General features: G+C 44.1%; 1 pseudogene; it reads left to right on the top strand.

The window, feature by feature from the left end:
* Window positions 1-7,860: 7,860 nt before the first annotated feature.
* On the top strand, window positions 7,861-9,194 carry LOC121747596 (annotated as a pseudogene).
* The last annotated feature ends 11,266 nt before the right edge of the window (window positions 9,195-20,460 follow it).

The raw sequence follows: 20,460 nt of genomic DNA, 5'->3' as shown, positions 1-20,460 counted from the left end.
CATTATACTGGGAAGAGACTGGCTCAACACAGTTCGGGCCATTTGCTCTACTTATCACCTCACAATCAAGATCCCCACTAAAGGAGGGATAGCAGTCATCCGAGGTGATCAAAAGAGAGCAAAAGAATGTTTGCAGATTGCGCTTAAAAGTGCCGAACAATCAGATCGGCACCATCAAGCATAGCAATCACAGCAGCCGGAGTCAGAGGCAGGCGAAATGAACGAAGTCACACCGGAGCCGAACTCGATGAAAGTTCAGTTATACGAAGATGATCCATCCAGAACGGTCAAGATCGGTTTCGCGGGAACACCTCTACTCCGGGAAAAGACCATCCAGCTCCTCAAAGAGTACAAAGATGTCTTTGCGTGGTCTCCGTTGGACATGACTGGAGTGTCTCCCGAGGTAATTACACATCGGTTAAATATTGATCCTTCAGTCCGGCCTATAAAACAGAAGCAAAGACTCTTTGCGGCAGAAAGAAATCAAGTCATCCATGACGAAGTCCGCCAATTACTGAAAGCGGATGTATTATTTGAAGTAAAATATCCTTCTTGGGTGGCCAATCCTGTGATGATCAAGAAAAAAGAAGGAGGATGGCGGATGTGCATAGATTTTACGGATCTAAATAAGCACTGTCCTAAAGATTGCTACCCCCTTCCCAACATAGATAAAAAAGTAGAAGCTCTGATAGGCTTCGAAATTTTCTGTTTTCTTGATTTGTATAAAGGATACCACCAAGTTTTAATGGATGAGAATGATGCTTCAAAAACGGCTTTCATTACTGACTTCGGTATTTTTGCTTATAAAAAGATGCCATTTGGTTTAAAGAATGCCGGAGCCACATATCAAAGGATGGTAGATAAGCTATTTCGGCACCTGATCGGAAAAGAGGTTGAAGTATATGTTGACGACATAGTTGTTAAAAGCAGAAGCACTTCGGAGTACGAAAACAATCTCAAATCCACTCTCGACGTGCTCAAAAAAGCCAACCTCAAACTCAATCCCCAAAAATGTACCTTTTTGGTAGATTCGGGAAAATTTCTGGGTTGTTGGGTTTCAAAGGAAGGACTCAAGGCAAATCCCCTAAAGGTTCAAGTTGTTCAGAACATGGCAATGCCGAAGTCCATACATGATGTGCAAAGGCTAACTGGATGTCTAGCCGCACTGAATAGATTCCTTTCCCAAGCAGCCGAAAAGCAAATGCCGTTCTTCAATGTTTTGAAGAAGGCACCAAAGTTTGAGTGGGGAGCCGAACAGAAAAAGGCTTTTGACGAACTCAAAAGTTATTTAACCGAACTTCCTACACTCTCTGCTCCAACAGATGCCGAAGTGATATTCTTATATTTAGCAGCATCAGATCAAACCATTAGCGCGGTGCTTGTACGAGAAGAAGGCCTAAAACAGCGTCCTATCTACTTTACAAGCCGAGCATTAAGAGGTCCCGAAACAAGGTATCAACCTCTGGAAAAAATTGCTCTGGCATTAGTAAATGCAGCAAGGAGACTGCGGCCATATTTCTATGCTCACAAAGTATGCGTCTTAACCGATCTTCCACTTCGGCAAGTTTTGACTAAGCCAGAAGCATCAGGCAGAATTGCCAAGTGGGCCATAGAGTTGGGAGAACATTCAATAGAATATCTACCTCGGAAAGCCATCAAGGGACAAGCCTTGGCAGATTTTCTTGTAGAGGCAAAGTTCGAGCAGGCAATCCCTATTATTGCCGAACAGAAAAATCCTACCAATGATGAACTAACACAGCCCCAGAAACCCGAAGTAGAGCCGCCGGACTGTTGGATTGGATTCGTAGATGGAGCTTCGAATAAGACAGGAAGTGGAGCTGGTATTCTACTTATCGCTCCCGACGGACACGAAGTAACTTATTCACTTCGGTTCTTATTCCCAACCACTAATAACGAAGCCGAATACGAAGCCCTTCTTGCCGGACTTCAGTTAGCGCAACGTCTACTTGTCAAATCTCTCAAAATTCATTGTGATTCACAAGTCATAGTGAATCACATGCTGGGTACAAGTGAAGCCCGTGGTGAAAGGATGAAAAAATACTTGGACAAAGCGCAAAGTATTAGCCGAAATTTCTCTTATTTTCGGATAATCCGCATTCCCAGAGCGGGAAATAGCCGAGCAGATACTTTAAGTAAGTTGGCCTCATATCCGAGCTCAAAGGTGGAGGAATTACCGCACAGAAGCATTGATGAAGCTGAAGTACACTCAGTAACCAGTTCACCAAACTGGATGACGCCAATATTAAAGTATCTAGATCAAGGACAACTGCCCGAGGATAAGAGAGAAGCAAGGAAAATCACATGCCGAGCACGTCGGTATGAACTTCATGAAGGAGTCCTATATAGAAAGTCCTACCTTCAACCGTTATTGCGATGTGTAGGACCAGAAGAGACGGATTACATCCTTAGAGAAGTTCATGAAGGATCTTGCGGTAGCCACATCGGAGCTAGAGCATTAGCTAAAAAAGTTCTGAGATGGGGATATTATTGGCCAACTTTGGTACAAGAAGCAGTACAGCTAGTTAAGAAATGTACGAAATGCCAAATCCATGCAAATATCCCAAGGACGCCGCAGACTGATCTATGTGCTATGCAAAGCCCTTGGCCTTTTATGCAATGGGGCATAGACATAGTAGGACCACTACCACAAGCTCCCCGGCAAATGAAATTCTTGATCGTTGCCGTGGATTACTTCACAAAGTGGGTGGAGGCTGAACCATTAGCTACGATAACAAGCTCAAAGGCATTAGATTTTGTCTGGAAGAACATAGTTTGCCGATTTGGCATACCCCATATCCTTATTTCAGATAATGGGACTCAGTTTACTGACAAAACATTCAAGAATTGGTGCCAAGAGTTGAATATTCAACAGCGGTTCACTTCAGTCTCTCACCCACAAGCAAACGGACAAACGGAAGTAACGAACCGTACTTTGGTGAAAGGATTAAAAACTCGGTTAGAACAAGCCAAAGGACAATGGGTAGAAAATCTTCCTCAAGTCCTATGGTCTTACCGAACTACACCAAAAACCTCCAACGGTGAAACTCCGTACAGTCTAGTGTACGGCACTGAAGCCGTAATTCCGGTTGAGATCGGCATACCCAGCCCCCGAACCCTTAATTTCTCAACAGAACTGAATGACGACGGACTGAGAGCCGAACTAGATCTTGCCGAAGAAAGAAGAGAATTGGCCTTCATAAAAGAAGCCAAGTACAAGGAGCAAGTAACCCGGTATTATAACCAAAGGGTGAAAAAGCTGCAGTTTCAAGTGGGAGATCTCGTATTGAGAAACAATGAAGTAAGCCGAGCAGAAAAGCTGGGCAAACTTGAACCCACATGGGAAGGTCCGTATCGGGTGTCAGAAGTCCTGGGAAAAGGGTCTTATAAATTAACTCACATGTCAGGAGAACAAGTACCCCGAACATGGCATATTTCCAACCTCAAGAAGTTCTATTTGTAAGAGACAAGGTCCGGTCAGTCTTGTGTCTAGTTCGGTCCTAGGGTTATGGGCTTTCATATTTTTATTGTTCTTTATACTTGTCGTTTTTTAAAAGATTAAAATCTTTTTCGTCCTTTTTATTTGTCTCTCTATGTGCGTTTTGTCTCTTATAAATGTTACTGAGGTATATTGTTCCTTAAAGGCTGATCACCTTTTTTTAGATCATGTATTAAAGACAATTGTGAGTCCAAGCTTCTAAGGAAGATACAAGATTCCACAATTCAGCTTAAGAAACAAGCAATTCGTCTGAAACGAACTGCAATAAGCCGAAAACCACTCCGGTTAACTAGGGAAAGTCCAATCCAAGCGATAAAACTCGCCAAATAAGGACACTAACTAAGTCCGGTCAAAGAAGAGTTTACTTCATAAGACCGAGGACGAGTACAATAAATGAAATAAAAAATCGCTGAACTGTAAATACGCAGTGATAGAAGCGAAATGAAAAAATTTCATTTACTAAGTCTTGTTGGGCATACAATTCCGCTGCCCTACGAGAATGCGTTACACCATTACAAAGGACTATTCTACTGTCTACGATTGCTAAAGTTGAGCCACCTATCCGAAAAATCCTCATGATGCTGAGTTCGGGCGTTCCGAGCAGTTGAAGAATAAGTAGGTGGACGAGATGCTCTGATCGACCTACCGCCTCTTCCCTGAGTCCGGGAAGTTCTAGCACCTCGGCGGCGAAGAGTCTCTTCACGAAGCATTCGCTGATCTTGCTCACTCATATTCACAACTCCTCTACGAACTTCAGGGCGTTTTTGTCTTGACGTTTCCGGTTGCTCCTGAGTCCGTTGCTGATTTGGAGTAGAATTTTGAGTAAGTGGATTAGAGGTTTGAGTTGGAGTGTGAGCATCTGTTAGCGGGAAACGGCTAAGGAATCTCTCGATTGAGGGACGCCGGGAAAGAATGATGTCATACAGAGAAGCCAAGCGCCGCAATGATTTCACAACTTGTTGGCAAGCCGAGCTCTCCAGCACATTGTTCTTCCGGAGTACATGAAGCTTCTCCCACAGTTCATCAACTTGATTCTGAACTTCAGATATAGTCATTCCCCCGCGCCCGCAGATGAAATCTTCATATGCAGTCCTCTCAGCGATGACAGTATTCAGCTCGGCCTCCAGATCTTTCTTTATGGACTCTAAGTCCTTATTGTTGGACTCCAGCTCCACTAAACGAGCCAAGAGTTCATCATACTTCATCTGGTCATCTATAGCTTTTTTCTCAGCTTCATTTAAAGCCAAAGAGTATAGCCGCTTCCAGTGAAGTACCTCCAGCTCCTTAGAGTTAAGAATACGAAGCAGCTATGTCAGTTCGGCATTTCAGTTTACCGAGCAGGCAGTAAACCACAATAGAAGTAAAAGAGATTAAGAAAAGCTATAAGGAAGACACGAGTGTAGAAAGAAGAATTTTTTTCATTCACAAGAAAAAATTTACACAAGGAGGGCTTCAAGGCCATTTTACAAATAGAAAGAAAGAAACTAAACTAAGAGAAGGGAGACGAAATCATACTCCGCCAGTTTCGTCTCCGGCTTCCCTGTGGGTTTCAGCTTCTTTCTCCTTGTCGACCTCGGTCTCAGCCTCGGCCTCCCTCCTCCCTCCCTCCTGCTCGGCGCCCCCATCGCCGATCTGCTGCACCTCTTGCTCGGCGTGCCCGTCGCCGGTCTGCTGATCCTTCTGCTCGGTCTCCTTGCCGGCCTCATTTTCCTGCTCACCCTCTTCTTTGAAAATTGAAGCGGGTGAAACAGGCCCCAAGGAGGCAAAGATGGCCTCCATGTTCTCGTCACGGTCAGCACGGCAATTACGGACTCGTTCAGCAGAAAGCAGGACCGATGAAGACGCAAGCTCCTCAAGGAGCGGCAGACTCTGGAGACGCGCTGCAATCTCTCGGCCATACAGCGGCAAGACGACTTCGGGTTCCTGCTCAACATTATCGGTCATCAATTTCAGCAGATCACCGATAAGGGCCGAAAATTGATTGCTCAAAAAGAGTTTCTCCGTGTAAACACGGAGAGCCTCCCCCTGAGCAACCACGGCAGCCGCCTCCCTCTGTTTCGACCGCTCTCTCTGGATGATGAGCTGGTCTTTGGCACGCTGGGCTTCATCCTGAGCCGAGATCATAGCGGCCCTTGCCCTCTCAAAGTCTGCCCGAGCCTGTTCGGCCTGGTGACGAGCAGCATTCAAATTCCTCTGCATCTCATCATAATCGCTGGACGCTTTAGAGAGTTCAACTGTGACGAGTTTGCAGAGCATATTGTTCCTCTGAAAATGGAAAAAGGAAAAAGTCAACAGAGGGGCCACAAAAAAATATAGGAAAGAAGCAAAGCCAGAAAATCAAGAAGAAAATTCACCTCTACAAAGTCCTTTGGCCATAAAAAGGGCTCAGAGATATGTTCCGAAGTGGCCGTAACCACTCCTGATCCATAACCCCCCTGGACAATGTCTCTCTCTGGCGCTTTTGGGGGTTTCTGAGTCTTCGCCTTCCCCCTTGCCGAGGTCGATCCCGGCTTTTTTGGATCCGAAGACTGACTCGAAGAGGTCTTCTGCCTCTTCGGATTCTTCTCGGCATCAGACGCCGAGCTGGTGGTTTTCTGTTTCTCCGGCTCCTTTGATTCGGAGGATTTGCGACCAAGCTTGCTTAGCATGTTCACTGCCAAAAAGCAAGAAAACAAAGTTAGTTTTCGCCGCTAAAGCAGTAAAGCATAAAAAAGAAATCCTCACCCTCAGTCTCTTCGTCCGAAGACGAGGAGTCGAACACGAAGTCACCCTTGACGAGCTCAGATTCCAAATACTGTTTCCTAATCATGGGAATCTTATTGAGCCCGCCCTCGAGCTCGTCCAACGGTTCTACCCGAGGATGAGGAATTACGGACTTCGGCCCTATCCAGGAAAAGTCCGGAGCCGCTGTCCTATTGTAAAAAAAGAAGCGATTTTTCCACATCGGCCATTTGGTTTTACAGAAGGCTCTAAAGGGCTGTAAAGGGATCAAGTAAAACCAGGATCCCTTTCTCTTAAACTGAAAGAAATTAAGGATTGCCCTCAGAGACAGATCCTTTTCTAGTCTACGCAGCTCGGCAGCAAAGGCCGATAAGTGCCTCCAAGAATTTGGAGTCACCTGACCTAAAGGAAGTTGGAAAAAATCAAGAAGCTCTACAAAGGCGGGGGGAAGAGGGAAACGAAGCCCGCATTCTAAGCAGGCTTCGTAAACGGTGGCATAACCCTCCGGCGGCGAGTTAGCCCTATGAGTGTCGTCGAGAATCACCACTAACCCCCCAGGAAGAAAATATTTTCTGTGTAAGGATATCACAGTATCCTTACTCAAAATGCTATGAAAATATTCTACCGTCTTCTCCCCGGACTTTTTCCGGCCAGAAGATCCCTTACCCCCCTTCCTACCACTACCTGATTCAGAAACAGTTTCAGAAGAAGAAGACATGATTCTTACTCTTTGATGGTCGAAAGTCTCTGAAGAAATTCTTGAAGAAGCGGAAGAAAATTTTACGAAAAAGAGAGAGAATGCAGAAGAAATAATCGCAAAAGTGTTCCAATGATGAAGAAAGGAAATATTTATCAGATTCGCAGAGGCGTTTCAAATTCGTCGCACCGTTTCAAATCCCACTTTTTCTGGATTCTCTGGCCGGATTTGCTGTCACATTTAATGCAGACACGTGCAGAGCACGTCCCCTGACGTCAGCCTCCCCCTTACACTTATCCAAAATGCCGAAGTGATTCACTTCGCTTTTCGGGGGGGGTGGTGATGGGATACGAACTAAACAACTAAACAATAATTGCGAGCCCAATAGCAGTGACGGCCCATCAGCCCAAAACCCAAGAAAGAGTATCAGTTCGGCACAACCAAAGAGTTCGGTCACAGCCTATAGCTCGGTAAAAGCCGACCAATCGAGCTCAACTCTCAGATCGGCAAAAGCTGATCGGCAAAGTTCAGCAGTTCGGTCTCAGTATTCGACCGAACAAGGAGATAGTGGACCCATGCAGGATCTCCACGACCTCCATTACACCCACGATCTATTTAGTGGTATTAAGCAGTTATCAACCCCCCTACCAGGGCTGCAAACCACGATCTTAGTTCGAATGTATAAATAGAACTTAGATCAGATAGACCAGGGTTAAGTTCTCTAGATCCTGAATCTCATATAGCAAATCAGTATTGTAATCTGTAAGCTAGATCAAGCAATACAAATTTGCCCTCTATTCTTCCCGTGGACGTAGATTTACCTCAGTAAATCGAACCACGTAATTTTCAGTGTTGTGATCTTCATTTATTACTTGTATTTATTCCCATCAAAAATTCGTTAAATCATCACAAACAATACCTAACGCCATGCTCAAATCATGGAGAAGGCGCTGCCGCCGCAACTCCGTCCGCATGCCGCCGGAGCTCACCATCCCCAACCATTTCCTCTGCCCGATCTCTCTCCACCTCATGAAAGATCCGGTCACATTATCCACCGGCACCACCTACGACCGCCACAGCATCGAAACCTGGATCGAACAAAACCTGCCCCGTCACCAAACAAGCCCTCAGAGACCTCGAACCCATCCCCAATCACGCCATCCGAAAAATCATCCAGGAATGGTGCGTCGAAAATCGCTCCCGCGGCGTCGAACGGATCCCCACCCCGCGCATCCCGATCACCTCCACCGAGGTCTCCGAGATGCTATCGAGAGTCTCCGACGCCAGCGACGAAAGCAGATGCATCGAATTCGTATCAAAAATCAAACAATCGGCGAAGGAAAGCGACAGAAACAAACGATGCTTCGTCGCTAATGGATCCACTAAAGTCCTCTCCGCCGCATTTGCAGCGTTTTCGAATTCAGATGAATCCAGCGATGTGTTAGCGGAAATCTTATCGGCGATGATTACTTTAACGCCGGTTCTGGATGAGGAAACGAGCCGCAACCTTTCCTCTGAGCATTCGCTGCAGAAGTTGGTGTGGTTTATGAGATTCGGCAGTTTGTCTATTCGGAGAAATGCAGTGTTGGCGCTGAGATCGATTCTATCGTTTGAAATTGTAGCCGAGATCGAAGGCGTGGTAGAGGCGTTGATCAGGCTGATCAAAGAGCCGATTTTCCCGACCACGACAAAAGCGTCTCTACTTTCGATTTACTATCTGCTCAAATCACATGAATATTCTAACGCGATCGCGGTGACTCTGATGGAGATGGGGATGGTGGAGAAGCTTCTCGATATGGCGGTGGACGGGGACAAAAGCGTTACGGAGAAGGTGCTTGGCGTTTTGGATGGAATGTGCGGCCATGAGGAGGTGAGAAGGAGGGCGAGGGAGAATGCGCTGATGATACCGCTGTTGGTGAAGAAGGTGCTGAGAGTTTCGGAGATGGCGACGGAGTTTTCGACTTCGATTCTGTTGAAGATTGTGAGGGAGGAGGAGAGTGTGGTGGAGGCGCTTCGAGCGGGAGCGTTTCAGAAGCTGCTGCTGGTGTTGCAGATTGGGAGCGATGAGGGGACTAAGGAGAAGGTCACGGAGTTGTTGAAGGTGCTGAATGGGTATAGGAGTAGGATTGAGTGTGTTGAGTCTTCGGATTTCAAACATCTTAGAAGACCGTTTTAAATTACGTACAAATTTATTCAATCTATTTATATTGTTACTTCATATTTTTATGATATCCGATCAAAGATTAAACCTAAACACATTAATAATACATATTACAGAGTATTCATATGTGATTTATTTTAATACTATAAGGTTCAAGGGAGAAATGTGTGTATTGCCTATTGATGGTATATAATGTCTTCAAGTGAGAAAGATACAAGGAAAATTATATTTCTCATTTACCTTAAAAAAAGGTAATTATACCTCTTAAAAAGTAATGGACTCCAAGAAAAGAAGGTAAATTAAAGAGACAAAAAAATAATTAGTTTTTTACCTTTTGTATCAAGAAGATGTAAAGATATATTCTTAAAATGAAAAAAGTATAATAATACCTCCTCAACTACTCTTTCCGTTGGAGCATAAAATTTTATGAAGAGATAAATATGGTAGTTATTTCTCTTTACCTCTCCATTTAAACCAAAACAATTGGTTCAGTTTAAAATCAAGTGGCCGGTTTCGATTTTGCAACCGTAAGTCCGTAACTGTCTTTCACGGGATGAATCGGATTGGTTCCAAAAATTTTGGAACAATGATCAATAGATAACGGTGGCTTTTGGCCCAAAATAAAAAAAATTAATCGGACAGACTGAAGAAAATCATGGAAATCATTGAGAAAAAGACAAAAGTTGATCAAATCTATTGTTTTTGAACCAGAATCGATGGTTGTCATTCAAAACTAAAACTATAAATTTACTTATTAGTCTGTTTACGATTTAACTTTCATTGAGATCGTGTAACTGTCGGTCCAAAATGAAATGAACGTTTATTGAACTGACATTCCTATTAAGGTTGAATTGCTAAAGGTGTCCTCAATTTAGTTATGTAGAAACATCTCATTCGCCAACTTAGAGTATATACTAATAGGGATGTATTCAGATTAATGTGTACAAAACTGTTAAAAAGAAAAAACTAATTTCATCCATTAATTAGGTGTGATCTGATGGTTGATATGGAAGCCACTTCAAATTAAAAAATTAATAAAATAATCAAAAAGGGTAAAAATGGTAAAGCACAATTGTACATGATTTCGCTACATGATGTAGTTATATTTGTGCATCATGTTCTATTAGTACATGATGTTAATGTATGAAAATGGTATTTTAATATATGAGTCTCACGCATTAATGTACGTACGTGACTGAATATTGTATACATTATCATGGGTATAATAACTTTCCGACTCATGAATTAGTGAATTTGTGGATGCTATATAGTATGGCTTCCATCCACAAATTCATGAGTCGGAAAGTACTGTACGATATACTCATGATAATGTATACATTATTCAGTAATGTATGATATACCCATGATAATGTAAGATATACCATGATAATGTATCGTACATCACTTATCCAGTAATGTAGCATCGTATTAATTTCCTTAGAGCCGAAAGTTAACATCATTCACCAAGGGTTTAGTAGTCCATGGGGCTAGGGTGTAGTACCATCATATTAACATAACGTTCACTAACCGGAGGAAGTTAGATCCAGTCCTCTAGGGTTAACTTATCCTTAGGGCTAGGGTATAGTATCCACAAGATTACCCTAGTGAACTTTGTGTTACTGAGTCGGTACTACACCCTAGCCTCATGGATAGCTAAACCCTTGGAGGATGGATAGAACTTTCGTCACTCATTCAATAAATTATAATCTATATTACGTAGAAGGGGCATATGCATTAAAACACATTGATGTTACATTAATAACACATTAATGTATACGTTAAGTTAATGTACTAATCCATATAAATGATGTAACATTAATATGCCCAAATTGCCCTTTAATGTACGAAAATGGTATTATAATGTACGGCTATGGTAACCATCCAAAACTTACTTCATCTATAGTGTGTTGAACTTCCTTCCATGCAATATCACTCAGGTCGTAAGGTTCCAACTTGATAAGATGCATTTTAGCTTTAAATCTATGGCCGCACATTTGTTTCCCACTCCAAATTGGTAAGTCAGTTCACATATACGTGAAACTAACTTGAAATCTCCTAAGAAGGTGACGGAGCATTGGTTCAAAGAACACATGTTTGATTGCCCAGTGGATGATTGTTGTAAGAAAAAAAAACAAGGAGCTATGCAAATATACATGTACGTTCTGCGGAAATTGCACTTGACGGGATGTTGTTGGGTGCATGACGTTTGATCCTTGCCCAGTGGAATTTGGGATTTCCAAAGATGATTTCAATGAGGTTCTGAAAAGGTTGCACGCCAAGGACAAGGACGAGTACTACAAGATGGAGGAAAATCAGGGAACGCGCCGGAACTGGATCTCTCATCTGAGGGAATACCTGGAGCAATTGGGTGATTGGAAGAAGATGCAGAAGTACTCAGAAACTATGGAGATGGATGAAAAGAAGAAGGATAAAGAGGAGTAGTGATACGCTCGGATTTTGCACTATTTTAAGGCCCTTTTATGGTCCGTTTTGAGTGTCAAAGTTGCATTACATGTCCATTATTTGCATATTTTATCTATTTTGGTATTTTGACGTATTTTGTGATAAATGTGGAAAATAGAGCTAAAAAGGGCATAAAAACGTCAAAGTTCGGAAGCTGGAGCGGAAGGTAACCTAGCCGACCGCTGGTGCACACCAGCGGTCGCTAAAAATCACTCCAGAACGTTTTGACTTTCTCCAGCGCCCGCTGGGCCCGGTCGCGCACGACAGGCTGTGTTCAAACTCAATTTTTCGGTGATTCTGAAGTCTTATCAAGGCGTTCTATATGTTATTCTCTTCGCCTTTGAAAGAGATTCGCGTTGGTACCTTGATGATCTCAGTCGGAATTTTGTGGAGAAGGTTATGACCGTTCTACCAAAGTCGCGCAAAGCTGTCAAGTGCAGAGTTGGTGGCGGAAATTGAAAGAAGAAAAGAAGACATTACCTTATGAAGCCAAATCTTTTCCTTAACCTATTAGGCACGAAAATTCTATATTTGCTATTGCTTGGAGGAAACTTTTTACCAAATTTAAATCTTTTTCAAGCCTATATATACCATATAACCTAATTAATAATATTCACCAATTCATAGCCCCCAAAAGGGGAGCCTTCGTGGCTCCTCCCTCCATTCTTCAACCCTAAACCTTCATCTAGATCTTCTTTTTGCCAAATAAACCCAGAGCTTAAATTTGAGAGTTCTTCATTGTGCAAGGGGTTGAAGAAGGAAGCAAAATATCATCAAAGAGCTACAATGATTCAACCTTTGGGTTTTATTTGCTTTAGCACTTATGTTCATTTTGTCTTCCCTACAATCTATGTTTTTAGCTTATTCAATTATGTGTAACTAAATTCATAGGATTCTAGGGATGTGTTAGTAACTACTTTGGTTATACAATTCCGTTTTGCTATTTAATGTCCGTTTTATTTTTACTTCGTTTCTTCCCTAAGTTGTTGGATAATGCTTCACGTTTGAGTGACACATTCTGTGATGATTTAATATAACTTGCTACATAATCGTGAGAGGAGGTTGGCGAGTTAGGTCCACTTAGTAGACACTACAATTAGCTTCCCTTAAAACGACAATATTAATTGAGAGTGTGGACTTTTCAAGGGTCTTAGGAGCTTTGGGGAGTTACGGATCTAGGATTGACGCCCCTAGTGTTAGTAATCTACGCTTGTGCCGCATGGGCAAAACTTATGTAACCCATTCTATCGAAGTAATAACTGTGCTAGGGTATTGTAGTAGGAATTTGTATAACCATAACTGTGAACACACATCTCTGGAATTCCCTTATCTCTCATACTTTATCTTTGTGATTTAATTGCAATTAGTTGTTTGCTTGCTTTATTTATTTGTTTTATTTATTTTAAACCCAAAACTCTTGTTTCTCTAGATAGTATATGACGCTTAGTACATGATAGCCAGTTGCAATTATATTCCCCGTGTTCGATATCCCGGTACTGGCCTTTAACTATTTTAGATCTACCCTGTATAATTGCAGGTATTTTTAGTGCTAATAAAAGTGCATCAAGTAGGCCAGAGTAGGCGGAGGAATAGGCCAGCGATAGGAGGAGAGATTGTCAAAGTGGGTTTCGATTGGCACTTTTGAATTCATTATTTTGTTAATTTTTTTAACTACTTAATATGTAATCCTCTTTATGAACGTTGTTATTTCCCTATGTAATGAGCTATTTGCTGATGTTTATTTCATTTTTATTTCAGCTGATGTCTTTATTCGCTAGTCTAGGAAATCAAACTTCTAATGCATGTGCTGATTGATACACTTACTGGAACATTATGTTGTATTATTGTCAACTCTTCTGTTATGCAGATATATGTTGTTGACTCTCTGGATCGAGACAGAATTGTGAGGGCAAAGGAGGAGTTTCAGGTTTATATCTTCTTGAATAATTCATATGTGTATGCCTCATTTTCTCCAGTTGCATTATGTCAGTGTTTTATTTGATAAATCCTTGCCTAATTCAAGCTATATTACATTTACATACATTTATTCTTATTTTCTGTTGGTTTGCTTTTATAAATATTAAATATTAAATTTGGGAGAAAAATAACTCTCTCAAAGACTGTTCGTTGCTTAACAGAGGGGTGCATATAGAGGGTTCTGATGAAGCGGCGAATTTTTGATGTTTGTAAATGCAGGAAATAAATGAAGATCAACACAGAGATTTTACGTGGTTCGATTTACTGAGGTAAATCTACGTCCACGGGGAGAAATGGGGGCAGGTTTGTATTGCTTGATCTGCGAATTACAGCTTACAACACTGGCCTGCTTTATGATCTTCTCTCTAGAGAGCTTTTTAGAATTTAATAGAAGAAGAACTTATCTATCTGACCTAGGTTCTATTTATACAGTGAACCAAGATCGTGGCATGCAGCATTTATTAGGTAGTGGATGTCGTGGAGATCGTGGCGACCTTGCATGGGTCCACTATCCTGCATGAGTTAATGACTGCTTGACACCACTAAATAGATCGTCGGTGTAGTGGAGGTGGAAATCTTTGCATGAGTCCACTATCTCCTAGTTCGGTCGAATACTGAGACCGAACTGCTGAATTATTGCCGAGCAGCTTTTGCCGATCTGAGAGTAGAGCTTGATGCCGACCTGAGAGCAGAGCTTGATGAGTTGGCTTTCACCGAGCTGTAGGCTGGGGCCGAACTCTTTGGTTGTGCCGAACTGAACTCTTTAGTCACGCCGGACTGATACTCTTTAGTCATGCCGAACTGATACTCTGTCTTGGGCTTTACTGCTGTTGGGCTTGTTTAGTACGTACTCCATCACTACCCCCCCCGAAAAGCGAAGTGAATCACTTCGGCATTCTGGATAAAAGTATGGGGTAAGTTGATGTTTGTCCACGGTCTCATGAAGTGAACTCTTCTTTGACCGGACTTGGTTTGTGTCCTAATTTGGCGAGTTTTATCGCTCGGATCGAACTTTCCGTTGTCCTAATTTGGGGATCGGACTTTCCCTTGTCCTAATTCGGCGAGTTTTATCGCGTGGATCGGACTTTCCCTAGTCGTAATTCAGGCAAGTTTTATCGCGAGAATCAGACTTTTGTTGCAGTTCGTTTCAGACGAAGTGCTTGATTCTTAAGCCGAATTGTGGTCTTGTATCTTCTGTAGAAGCTTTGACTCGCAATCGTTGGCTTGTTGCAGCTCGTTTCAGACGAACTGCTTGTTTAAGCTGAATTGTGGTCTTGTATCTTCTGTAGAAGCTTTGACTCACAATTGTTGGCTTGTTGCAGCTCGTTTCAGACGAACTGCTTGTTTAAGCTGAATTGTGGTCTTGTATCTTCTGTAGAAGCTTTGACTCACAATCGTGTGCTTGTATATGTTCTAAGAAGGGGATCAGCCTTCGAAGAACAAGATACCTCAGTAACATTTGTAAGAGACGACACGCACAGAGACAGACAAAACATACAGACAAAACGCACAGAGACAAATAAAGACTAAGCAAACCAAATAAAGCACATTGAGCAAACAGGACTCAAGACTGACTGACCGGACTGTCTCTTACAAATGGAACTTTTTGAGGTTGGAAATGTGCCATGTTCGGGGTACCTGTTCTCCTGACATGTGAGCCAATTTGTAAGACCCTTTGCCGAGGACTTCTGATACCCGATACGGACCTTCCCATGTGGGTTCGAGCTTGCCCAGCTTTTCTGCTCGGCTTACTTCGTTGTTCCTCAGGACGAGATCTCCCACTTGAAATTGCAGCTTCTTCACCCTTTGGTTGTAATACCGGGCTACTTGCTCCTTGTACTTGGCTGCTTTTATGCATGCCAATTCTCTTCTTTCTTCGGCAAGATCTAGCTCGGCTCTCAGTCCGTCGTCATTCATTTCTGAGGAGAAATTTTGAGTTCGGGGACTGGGTACGCCGATCTCCACCGGAATCACGGCTTAAGTGCCGTATACCAGACTGTACGGAGTTTCACCGTTGGAGGTTGTGGGTGTAGTTCGGTAGGACCATAGGACTTGAGGGAGATTTTCTACCCATTGTCCTTTGGCTTGTTCTAACCGAGCTTTTAACCCTTTCACCAGGATACGATTTGTTACCTCCGTTTGTCCGTTTGCTTGTGGATGAGAGACCGAAGTGAACCGCTGTTGAATATTCAGCTCTTGGCACCAATTCTTGAACGTCTTGTCGGTGAACTGAGTCCCGTTATCCGAGATGAGGATGTGGGGTATGCCGAATCGGCACACTATGTTCTTCCAGACGAAATCCAATGCCTTCGAGCTCGTTATCGTAGCTAATGGTTCAGCTTCCACCCACTTCGTAAAGTAGTCCACGGCAACGATTAGGAATTTCATTTGCCGAGGAGCTTGAGGAAGTGGTCCCACTATGTCTATGCCCCATTGCATGAAAGGCCAAGGGCTTTGCATAGTGGATAGATCGGTCTGCGGCATTCTTGGGATATTTGCATGGATTTGGCACTTCGGGCATGTCTTGACGAGCTGCACTGCTTCTTGTACCAAGGTTGGCCAATAATATCCCCATCTTAGAACTTTTTTAGCTAAAGCTCTAGCTCCGATGTGGCTGCCGCACGATCCTTCATGAACTTCTCTGAGGATGTAGTCCGTCTCTTCTGGTCCTACGCACCGCAATAACGGCTGGAGGTAAGACTTTCTAAAGAGGACTCCTTCATGAAGTTCGTACCGAAGTGCTCGGCACGTGATCTTCCGAGCTTCTCTCTTATCCTCGGGCAACTGTCCTTGATCCAGATACTGCAAGATCGATGTCATCCAGTTCGGCGAGCTGGATACTGAATGTACCTCGGCTTCATCAATGCTTCGATGCATTAATTCTTCCGCCTTTGAGCTCGGATCTGAGGCCAACTTACTTAAGGTATCTGCTCGGCTATTTTCCGCTCTGGGAACGCGGATTATCCGAAAATAGGAGAAACTTCGGCTGATGCTTTGCGCTTTGTCCAAATACTTCTTCATTCTCTCGTCACGAGCTTCACTTGTACTCAACATGTGATTTACTATGACTTGTGAATCACAATGGACTTTGAGAGATTTGACGAGCAGACTTTGCGCTAACTGGAGTCCGGCAAGGAGGGCTTCGTACTCGGCTTCATTATTAGTAGTGGGGAATAGGAACCGAAGTGAGTAGGTTACCTCGTGTCCGTCGGGAGCGACGAGTAAAATACCAGCTCCACTTCCCATCTTGTTTGAAGCTCCATCTACGAATCCGCTCCAGCAGTCTGGCGGCTCTACTTCGGATTCCAAGGGCTGTGTTAGTTCGGCATTGGCAGAATTTTTTTGTTCGGCAATAACAGGGATTGCTTGATCGAACTTGGCCTCTGTAAGAAAATCTGCCAAGGCTTGTCCCTTGATGGCTTTCCGAGGTAGGTACTCGATTGAGTGTTCTCCCAGCTCTATGGCCCATTTGGCGATTCTGCCTGATGCTTCTGGCTTGGTCAAAACTTGCCGAAGAGGCAGATCGGTTAAGACACATACCTTGTGAGCATAGAAGTATGGCCGCAGTCTCCTTGCTGCATTTACTAACGCCAGAGCAATTTTTTCCAGAGGTTGATACCTTGTTTCTGGACCTCTTAATGCTCGGCTTGTAAAGTAGATGGGAAACTGCTTTAGGCCTTCTTCTCGTACAAGCACCGCGCTGATGGTTTGATCTGATGCCGCTAAGTATAAGAATATTACTTCGGCTTCGGTTGGAACAGAGAGAATAGGAAGCTCGGCTAGATAACTTTTGAGCTCGTCAAAGGCCTTTTTCTGCTCGGCTCCCCACTCGAACTTTGGTGCTTTTTTCAACACCTTGAAGAACGGCAGTTGCTTTTCGGCTGCTTGAGAAAGGAATCGATTCAGTGCGGCTAGACATCCGGTTAGCCTTTGCACGTCATGTATGGACTTCGGCATTGCCATGTTCTGAATGACTTGAACTTTTGAGGGGTTTGCCTTGAGTCCGTCCTTTGAAACCAAACAACCCAGAAACTTTCCCGAATCTACCAAAAAGGTACATTTTTGGGGGTTGAGTTTGAGGTTGGCTTTTCGGAGCACGTTGAGAGTGGATTTGAGGTTGTCTTCGTACTCCGAAGTGCTTTTGCTTTTGACAACTATGTCGTCGACATACACTTCAACCTGTTTTCCGATTAGGTGCCGAAAAAGCTTGTCTACCATCCTTTGATAAGTGGCTCCGGCATTCTTTAAACCGAATGGCATCTTTTTATAAGCGAAAATGCCGAAATCGGTAATGAAAGCTGTTTTCGGAGCGTCACTCTCATCCATCAACACTTGGTGATATCCTTTGTATAAATCAAGAAAACAGAAAATTTCGAAGCCGATCAAAGCTTCTACTTTTTTATCTATATTCGGAAGGGGATAGCAATCTTTTGGACAGTGCTTGTTTAGATCGGTAAAATCTATGCACATCCGCCATCCTCCTCCTTTTTTCTTGATCATCACAGGATTGGCCACCCAAGAAGGATATTTCACCTCAAATAGTACATCCGCTTTTAGTAATTGGCGGACTTCGTCATGGATGACTTGGCTTCTTTCTGCCGCAAAGAGTCTTTGCTTCTGTTTTACTGGCCGGATTGAAGGATCAATATTTAACCGATGAGTGATTACCTCGGGGGGCACTCCGGTCATGTCCAACGGAGACCATGCAAAGACATCTTTGTACTCCTTGAGGAGCTGAATGGTCTTTTCCCGGAGTAGAGGCGTTCCTGCGAAGCCGACCTTGACCGTTCTGGATGGATCATCTTCGTATAACTGAACGGTCATTGAGTTCGGCTCTGAAGTGACTTCGGTCATCTCGCTTGCCTCTGACTTCGGTTGCTGTGATTGCTATGCTTGATAGTGCCGATCTGACTGCTCGGCATTTCTAAGCGCAATTTGTAGACATTCTTTTGCTCTCTTTTGGTCACCTCGGATGACCGCTATCCCTCCTTTAGTAGGGATCTTGATGGTGAGGTGATAAGTAGAGCAAACGGCCCGAACTGTGTTGAGCCAGTCTCTCCCCAGGATGATGTTGTACGGAGACCGAGCTTTTACCACAAAGAACTCGATCATCGTATTGGAGCTTGTAGGCGCTTTTCCCACCGTGATCGGAAGGCTGATAATACCTTCAGGGCGGGTGTCCTCCTGGGCGAAACTTTTCAGAGGAAGTGGAGCCGGACTGAGCCGAGCTGGATCCACTTCCATTTTATCGAAACATTCTTTAAAAAGAATGCTGACTGACGCTCCTGTATCCACAAATACTCTGTGGACCAGTTTGTTTGCCACCCCGGCTTGAATGACAATAGCGTCTTGGTGAGGAGAGATGGCTGGGACGGGATCGGCATCTGAAAATGTAATCACTTCGTCTTTCTTCAGCCTTTTATGTGTTGGTTCCTCTTGATTGGAACCTCTGCGTTCTGCTTTTAGGGACGACTTAGTCTTCCCGGCAGGGAGAGCATCAATAGTCAGGATTACTCCATCATATTGCGGCTCGTCGTCGTCTTCGGGATCCTCATGCCTTTTCGGATCCTGAGGATTGCAGTTCGCACCTCTCTGCTTTTTGTTCTTTTTCGGCTGCTTGCTTTGGTATTTTTTTAACGTTCCTGTTTTCACAAGAACATCAATACCTGCAGCCAAATCTCGGCACTCCTCGGTATCGTGACCGTGGGTGTGATGGAAGGAGCAATATTGATCCTGAGGTCGCCGCGCGGCTGATTTCGTCATCCGCTTTGGTCTTTCGAACATATCGGAATGTAGTTCGAAAATTTCCGCTCTTGACTTGTTCAGCGGTACGAACTGAGCGGGCGGCTTCTCGGGGTTGAGACGTGGTCCCAATCTGCCTTGTACCGGTGCCCTTTGAATTCTTTCAAAAGGAGTTCGGCGAGGAAGCCTCTGATCGCTATGATCGGGCTTCTTTTCGTCTCCTCGGGATGAGCTGTCTAAAGACCGTTTTCGACGGTCTGCCTCATCCGCACGGGAAAACTGGTCCGCAATGTCCCACATTTCTTGAGCTGTTTGCGGACCGCACTCCACGAGCTTTCTGTAGAGAGCTCCGGGCAGGATTCCATTTTGGAATGCCGAGATGACAAGTAGATCATTGAGATTATCTACTTGTAGGCATTCCTTATGGAATCTCGTCAGGAAGTCGCTGATCTTTTCGTCGCGACCTTGACGTATAGAAAGCAGCTGAGCCGAAGTGATTCGGGCTTCCGCTTTCTGAAAGAACCTCCTGTGGAAAGCATCCATGAGATCTCGGTAGGATCTGATGCTGCCTTGAGGAAGGCTGTCGAACCACCTTCTGGCGTTCCCGATGAGTAGCTCGGGGAACAGCTTGCACATGTGGACCTCATTGAGACCCTGGTTCGCCATATTATATTGATAGCGTCCCAGGAAGTCATGAGGATCCTCCAGCCCGTCATAAGTCATTGACGGTGTCCGGTAGTTCCGCGGCAAAGGAGTTCGGGTGATATCGTCCGAGAACGGAGTCTTTAATGCTCCGTACATGGCGAACCCGACATCTCTTCGGTACGGAGGAGATGGAGTTCTCCTGTGGTTCCGGTACCGAGGAGGAGCAGGAGCATGTTGAGGTTGAGGATTCTTTCTCCTGGAAGACACGTCACTACTGCGGTAGTGACTTTCATGTCTGGATGAGGAGGGAGAATCCGCCGTTGTCTTCTCCGGCTGTTGGCTCTTCTGCAGGAAGGTTAAGAACTCCTCCTGCTTCTCGGCCAAGAACAGCTTGACAGCTTCATTTAAATTGGGCTGCTGGGAAGACTCGGTGCGATGACTCCTGGAGTGGCTTGCTCCTTCTTCGTGAGAACCGGAGGTAGAAGTCTCCCGAGGCCGTTTTTCAGACCTGCGAGCTGGACTAGCTTCCTCACGGTT

This window comes from Salvia splendens, chromosome 9 (assembly GCF_004379255.2).
Source record: "Salvia splendens isolate huo1 chromosome 9, SspV2, whole genome shotgun sequence".
Lineage (NCBI taxonomy): Eukaryota > Viridiplantae > Streptophyta > Magnoliopsida > Lamiales > Lamiaceae > Salvia > Salvia splendens.
Note: the sequence above shows the minus strand (reverse complement) of the source record. Positions and strands in the feature narration are given on the sequence as shown.